Source organism: Amblyomma maculatum, chromosome 7 (genome assembly GCF_055883805.1).
Source record: "Amblyomma maculatum isolate TAMU_Amacu chromosome 7, ASM5588380v1, whole genome shotgun sequence".
In the NCBI taxonomy this organism is placed as follows: domain Eukaryota; kingdom Metazoa; phylum Arthropoda; class Arachnida; order Ixodida; family Ixodidae; genus Amblyomma; species Amblyomma maculatum.
In genome coordinates, this window is record NC_139350.1 from 52938577 (window position 1) to 52947071 (window position 8495).

The following is an 8495-nucleotide window of genomic DNA, read 5'->3' on the forward strand; positions in this document are numbered from 1 at the left end:
GTGGATAAGTACAAGTATCTTGGGGTGTGGATAAATACTGGAGCTGAATACCTAACGGAGCATGAAAAATATGTGGCAGCTAAGGGAAGTAGAAACGCAGCCGGCATGAAAAACAGGGCGCTGTGGAATTACAATAGGTATGAAGTGGTGCGAGGGATTTGGAAAGGGGTGATGGTTCCTAGTCTGACGTTTGCCAATGCAGTCCTGTGTATGAGATCAGGTATGAGAGAGAGGTGAGACGGTTGGAAATTAAGCAGCGCGGGGTGGGTAAGGCTTGCTTTGGGAGCTCATGGGAATACGCCAAACCAGGGTGTGCAGGGTGACCTGGGATGGTCTTCTTTTGAAAGCAGGGAAGCTGGCAGCAAGATAGCGTTTGAGCAACGATTGAGAAAAATGGGAGAAAAGCGGTGGGCTAGGAAAGTCTTCAGCTACCTCTACATGAGGAATGTTGACACAAGATGGAGAAGGCGGACAAGAAAATTGGCAAGCAAATATTTGGACAGCAGTAGGGGGACCAGCCAGGAATTATCAATTAAGAAAAAGGTTAAGGAAACAGAGAGGGGTCTGTGGAAAATAGGGCTGGAGACTAAATCAGCATTAGAAATGTACCGAACTTTCAAGCAGGAAATAGCCAAAGAAAACATTTACGATAATTCTATGGGCAGCCCATTGTTGTTCGAGGCTAGGACAGGAGTATTGCGGACTAAGACGTACCGAGTCAAGTACCAAGAGATAGACACGCTGTGCAGGGTGTGTGGGGAGGATGAGGAAACGCCTGAACACTTCATAATTTTCTGTAAAGGGCCCTGCACTATAGTTCAAGGTAATGGGCCAGATTTAGCCAAAGCATTGGGGTTTAAGGATAATGAAGGGAAAATAGACTTTAAACGGGTAGAAATAACCAAACGAAGGTTAGCTGATTGGTGGCTGAAAGGAAGGCAAGAATAGGTCCACACTATATATTACTATTCACGGATAGGCGGCCTGTGGCGCCGCCGCCTGATTCAAAGGGTTCAGCCTTATCCATCCATCCATCCATCCATCCATCCATCCATCCATCCATCCATCCATCCATCCATCCATCCATCCATCCATCCATCCATCCATCCATCCATCCATCCATCCATCCATCCATCCATCCATCCATCCATCCATCCATCCATCCATCCATCCATCCATCCATCCATCCATCCATCCATCCATCCATCCATCCATCCATCCATCCATCCATCCAGCCTATATCATTGATTGGCATGTGACCATATAAGCCACGCATTCGCGCATACTGTGGTGATGCTCTGTGATTGGTCGAGACCTCCATGACGTCATCCTGTCTCGACCAATCAGAGCTGCGGCTAAAGCGTGACACTTTTGCTGACGACAACGATGAGGTAATGAAGATTGCACGCCGGCAATGAACGAGCCTACCTTTTAGCTTGACTATAGTGAACTAGGCTTGACGGAGTGCTCTGTCTAGAAGCACACATTGATCGCGGCATACCTCTCTGGAGTCTGCATAGTCGGCCCAGGTGTTTCCAAACTTTTTCAAGTTCTGCAAGTGCCTTAAGGTGGCGGTCCCACGGTCGCCATCTTGAGAGTAGTTCAGAGAGTAGTCCCAGTACATATCTGCCGGATTGTTCTAACCACTAGATAGGACTAACCCAGTCATACTACTACATTTGTATAACATTTTAGCTAACCGTGATGATGTTAATGACATTTTTGCATCAACTCTAGGTGAATTCAAATTCTGTTTCTACTTATGACTGTATATTGTCTTGTGTACCATACAGGGTAATAGAGGGTTTACAAAAGTACGTCTGGCAACCGTGAGCGGTACGCTGATCCCGCACTGGCCGCCATATTTTGTTCGCTCCATCCATTCGCTTCGTGTCCGTCCGTCAGCGCTTGTCGTTCTGTTCGCGCTTTTCACGTTTTAACCTAGTGTGCTGTGCTTGGACCTCTCTTCGGCCCCTGGCGGTTTCTGTTAGCGACGCCTAGAAGCGTATTTTGACAGCCGAGACGTGGCGGGGCCCACCGGCCGCGCTGCCGAGCGCAGTTACAAATTACTCTACGAGTCGTGAATGGGCCCCTCGGCAATCCGCAGCGTCATCATTATCCAGGTACAGTATCCAGAGTTCTGTAATGTGCATTTTTTTGTCTGTGCGTCTTTGCTGTTTACCTAAACGCCTAAGAGAAATCATCGCGAGTTTGTTTGCTTGGTTTGCGCAATCACCGTCGCTCATCCCACTGGAAGATACTTGGTTGGTGAAATAAGTGAGGATGCATTTTATTTTATGATAAAAGAATCGTGCGTAATTTGACGTAAGTTGGACTGGCGCTTAGCACTTTCCTCCCCATGCCATCGACGCAGTAGTTTGCATTAGTCTCGGATATAATCGGGGGCTGCGTAAAAAAAAAGTGCCATGGTAATTTGTGCTTCCAGTGATTGAATAATGATTGGTGTGCGATAGGCGATGATGAGTTAATAAAATCTTTGTAATTAATTGATCAATTGATGAAATAAAGACACGAAAAAAAGGAAAAATTGGAAAGTAAAGGTTTAAAGGAGTCAGAATGAAAAACCAGTGCTTGGTGATGCTAAGGAAGAAAATTTAGAATGTGTAATTGATTAATTAAAATAATTGAAGAATGTGTTCAAAAGTGTTAAAATTGCTCAGAATGAAAAGCCGATTGTTGCTGACGCATGCGTATTGGTGTAAAAAATATAAAACGTCAAATAAAATAAAAATAAATAAAGAAATGATAGAAATATAACATAACATACATAACAACATATAACATACTACACCTGTATGTAGTATGTTACTTTTGATGAATTCATATTTCACTGCATTGTATTCTTTTCGCCCCTCCTGCTAGGGCCCAGTTAGGGCCTGCAGTATTTGGTAAATAGAATAAATAAATAAATAAATAAATAAATAAATAAATAAATAAATAAATAAATAAATAAATAAATAAATAAATAAATAAATAAATAAATAAATAAATAAATAAATAAATAAAATATAACACGTGAAGAAAGAAAACATCGTGCGTGTGTGTGTATGAGAGAGACACTATCGCGTTATACCTTTAACGGCGGAGCTTAAGTGACCCCCTAATTTTTTTTATAACGATATGATATAATATAAACCTGATTTTATGAACACAGGCAGTTGCACAAAGCAAAAACACTTCGCAGTAATGTGAGTTGACTTTTCAAATTTATTTTCGTTTCAGCCGAGTTCCTCCTCCTCCAAGTTCCTCGAAGCTTCCAATGTCAGCGCTTTCATATGAGATTAAGGCGTCAAATGTTTACTTTCTGACAGAGGGAATAAGCAAGAAATCGACATGTTTAAAAATTCCAGTGAATTTCAGGTAGCTGTGAATTAGCGAACCATCGGGTGACTCGAAAAAACACACAAAAGTGAAGCGCACGCTTCGTTATTTTATCGGCCGCGCTGGCAGGTATAAAACCTGAGCTGCGCGATCTGGACGTGGACTGGTCGAAACGGGCTGCACGTCAGCATGTTACAACGAGCTAATGGGATGCAATCTGTTCCTGCTTTTCTAGACGCCGCGGGTTTGGCAGCCGCTTGCTTTTGCAGCGTGAAACACGCACCTCGGGCGCACTAGACAACCGTATTCCTCTCTGCACCAAGCACTACCTTTTAGTATGACTGTGAAAAGTAGTTTCGGTAATCATGCCCGGGTAAATGCAACCTACGTAAAAAATGTTTCAGAGAACGTATTTGCACAATAGCGTTCGTTATACATGCATTGCTCCTTCTCCCGTGTCCTCCATCGCAGCATAAGCTTATCCTTCAAGTTCACAAGGCTCCATAGCACGATATGTGAGCTAGCTCCCAGTCAGAGGGACGTGCAGCAATGCTTTGCAAGTGACCCTTGTAAAGCCGATTAGGACTGCAAACGAACGGTCGCATACACGCGTATACCTTGATTCCGTGCGCTGGCTGCAGAAGGGCACGCAGCAACATGCTGGAATCATTCCGAATAGAGCTTGGAGCTAACAGCGACTGCTGTGATGTTAAAAAATGAAACAATCGCTTGTGAGCATTCCAATGCACCTTTCGGTGCATGCACGGGTCCTACGAAGGCGCACGTTGAGCCTACTCGATGGGAGGCGCGGGCGGACTGAGCAAAACATGGCCGCCGCGCACAGTTTCTATTTTTTTCACTAGATGGCGCTAACTTTTGTAAAGCCTCTATTGCTGTTCATGGGCACGGTAAAAAAATAAGTTTTTCAATATTCATCAGCAAATCTACTCAGTGACAGTTCTATGTTTGTGGCCATTATATAGATCATTTTTGTATTCCTGACTAGAGCGGGTGAAATCGCTTCTTTCAGCTGCTGCGCGTTACCAGAATAAATGCTGGTGCATATTTTCCAGTAGCTGTCAAATACAGTGAGAGGGCATTCAGGTGCACAAAATAGGACTAGGCTGTGCCAGTCTGTTCCATATGGAGATACTAGTGCCCACATGGGCCTGTCATGGTAGGAAATAGAATTGTATAATTGCTCGAAGAGCTTTCCAGTAGCATGTTTTGATGGGCTAGCTGGCACACCACTGCAGTGTGGTTTGGCTGTGCGAACAGGCCAAGGACGAAAGGAACGCGCATGGAAATGCCAAGTTTGTTTTATCATTTCTTCATCTCCGTGCTTCTTCGGTTTACACTGCCAAATCATATTCATGCTTTCCTATATGTTATCTTGCAAGCAGCAAATGCACTGCTTTTACTGATAGAACATTAAATGTTTACATATGAGTGCCAAGTGACAGCTACTAGCATTATACTTTCCTTCTGTGTTGCAGCGGGATCATTCATGTCTTACCTTTTTCAGGAGCCGGCATTTATTGCATTGTTCTGATTTCCAGGCCCTTCCCTGTCTGGTGCGTGTGCTAAAGCAGGAATCCCTTGGAGGCGATTTGCAGCTTTTGTCCATCATCTTGATTCCGTCTCCACATAGGTAATAGCCACTGGGGTGGCTCAGGATTAGAATGCTCAATTGTTAAACCCAAGGACACAGGATGAAATCCTGGTTTCGGCAGTCCCTTTACAATGGAGGCGAAAAGCAATGCCGTGAACTGTGCGATGTTGGCACACATTTAAAGACAAGGTTGTAGAAATTTCTGGAGGCCTTCACTAAAGCATGTATTTATGTCCCATTAATATGGAAACAGTCTGTTCGGGCAATGGAGAGGGAGAAAATCCAATGAGGTCATTGAGAGCATATTTACCACGGTAGCAGAGGTGGATCCAGGTGCCTACTCTGTTGGGGGGGGGGCACAGCTAGTATTATTGCGACATATCTGTAGTGCTTCCCGATATATATTTTTTTTTACATAGTGGCCATGCAGACCAGTTGGTGCAAACCTAACTTGCTGGACATGGACATGGGAAGCCAAGGACATGGGAACTCAATACAAAGAAGTACATACCCACGAAACACATAACGTCTAATAAACTTCTTTAAACAGCTCTGGAAGGCTACAAACATCTTGTTCTAGAACAAAACCTCGCACAGACGTCGACGGAAAGAAGTTTCCTGGAAAACTTCGTTAGCACGTCTATACTAAGACGCCTTTTCAAAGACGTCTCAGATGTTTTTTTTGGAGACATCAATTAGATATTTTTCCAAAGACCTCTCAGCGATGTTTATTCAGAAACGTTTCACAAATACTATTGTAGAAAGGGTTTACTAACTTCTAAAAGTCCATAAAAAATACTCCATGTTTTCCCTGTTCATAATGTTGAATCCCTATTCAAAGAATGTTCACAAATCACAGCGAACATTTTCTACGAATGATTTATTGCAGCCACGGAACTAAGCAATAATTACGGCACATAAATTGTTTGACAGCTTTGCATTACTCCAATGTCTCAACTTGATTATTTGATAATCAGGAACAGAAAGTAAGAGACCGCTTTAAAATAACCTCGAACTTTGAAACTGCGGTTCGTTCTAGCGGGAACCAAAGCCCCGTCATTTATGGTCCAGCTAACCGACCGCTCGTAAGACTGCACTGGGTTGCACACCGGTCCTGAAAGACGAGGGGAGGCACGCGAATGACAACACTTTTTTATGCTGCGAATGCCTCTTCATTCCAGCTTGCCTGGCCAACACCAGAAAACCACCGTATTGCCGTTCGTACGGCCGCACTGGGGTAGCATACGGATCCTGTAAGAAGACGGGAGGCACGCGAATGACATACTTCTACTCCGGCTTTCTCGGGAGCACGAGAAAATCACCGCACTGCCGGAAAATGCATAGCAAATAATGTTTGTTGCTTGGGCAAGAGAACAGTCAGCAGGAGAGCCGATCGTACGCTCAAACATCGTTCCGCACACTGAAGCCTGCTGCGTGGTGGCGCTCTGCTCGATGCCGATGCAATTTACGATTTGTCAACATTGCTTTATTATTTCAATTTTTTTTTCTCGTTTCTTTGCAAAACATAAGGTTAAATTGAAAAACAAAATAAAATAAACTCATAATTGTTTTTGTAATCGTTGAGTTTTGTAGGCAGTTATTGCTTTATTAGCATTTTGGCATTGCAGTCGCTAGCGACTGCTTGCTACCCGCGCGCACCAATCGTTCAACTCATCTTTCCTAGTCTTTCGACATGCTCAACGGTTGCTCAACGTGCTCTCGATGGTGTGAGTTCGGTGTGCTGCCTTTGTTTCCCGCGTTTGGACATTTACGCTGATTTTGCAGGTTTCCCGCGCTGTATTTTACAACCACTGCTGTGCTGTGATATGGAGCTCATATTTCTCAACAGTAAGTAACTTTCCACTTCTCTTGTATGGTGAATGCAGCGCGCCGAAGTTGAACCGCAGATGCGTCTGACTAGCGCGCTAGAAACACGGGTAGATAGCAATGCGTGTTTGTCTATCTGTCCATGTTTCTAGCGCTGTTTTAACGTACTGTCCAACCAACTCGCCCAACAAGCAACTTAGCTGTATTGTATTGGCTTTGTTAACTTCACTGATGCGGGCTAATTAAGTATGTGCGGTAGCAAATGTAGAACTGAAGTAATATATCTTGAGGAGTTATTTTGTTGCTAATGATCGTGTTGAAGATGTGAAATTATACGAGTCTTTTTGAAAACATTCCGGCACTTCACTGGCATCAGGTGTAGAATATTCGTGGTTTCTTCCAATAAATAGTTGGAAGTTGTGCGCATATGATGTCTTATTCGTTCTTGTTATCTTTGCACCGTACCGTTTTCAAATCAGTAACCTCAGCTCACTTTAAGTTTTTCTGTGTATGTACAAGGTGAATAAAACTTTCTTCTCTGAACACACTAGAAAAGATTGTTCTTTAAGTTCACGGTAGATCAATGCCCGAAGCATAAGGCCACTGCCTCGACCTCGTTTTGTGGTGCGAGCTATAAGGAATTTTTTTTTCATGCATGGCCTACTAGGTGAATGATTTCAATGGCGTTCATGGTAGGTCCGGGCATTTTGAATAGATGCTGTCGTGACGCTGGGCTAAGTCGACCCGGCCTTCAATTGGTAGCGTGCAGAGACTCCGGGTTCATGAAGGATTGAATCTTCGAAGTTGGTAAAATATATACAAGCAGGTTTAATGGAACTTTGAGAAAACTTATTTACATGATTATTTACATGAAAAAGAAGGGTACATCAGCAAAATGGCAAGCGTTAAGAGTTCATAGCGAGAAGCGTCTGGATGAGCCGTTTACCCAGGGCTCAGAGCATCTTTTCGTGCTCTGCATGTCCTTAAAACCCCCTATGTCCAGCCCCTCTCTGAAGATGCTGACCAACCAGTTCCAGGGCACGCCCCTCAGATATCGGCATCCAATCGAACACATCACTGCACTGATGGTTTGATGCACTGACTGGTCCGGCATTGTTTCGTTGGCGTGGTCACTTGTTGGCGGGAAGAGCTTGGGAACGGCGAGGAGGTACATTTCTATTCTTCAGCAAAGATTCGATATGCTGGTTCCGGTAAGTGGATTTCCTTCTCAGAAACCCAAGTGCACGTGCGCGCCGCATACTGCTCCCAGCATTGTCCCTTTTCAGCAATTGCAAATCTTTCCTGCATTCCCGAGAAATCATCTAATGGCCGTATGCGTCATGCTCCTTTCTTGTCCTGCACGTCAGCGGACGTTGTCTCCTTTGGACAATAGGCATTCCTCACTTGACCATAGGGCTTCTCCACAGGAAGGGTGAACAATTGAACGAAAGCACTTGGGGCTTTTTCCCACAGGGCGACATTTCTTTGTATTTTTTTAGATGTTCCCTTGATGGCCAATTTGGCATTTGCAGGGTCTCAACAAAGCAAAACAGGCTCACACAAAAGGATTCATGGAAACAGGCTCACTTAGCGCCCTTGCACCAGCAGCACATATCCTCAGCACATATCCATGCCCACAGGCGAACAATAGAGCGCGCCAGTGCGAACAATGCAAGGTCATAACAATGCTAGCGGTATCACTGTATTTTGGTGT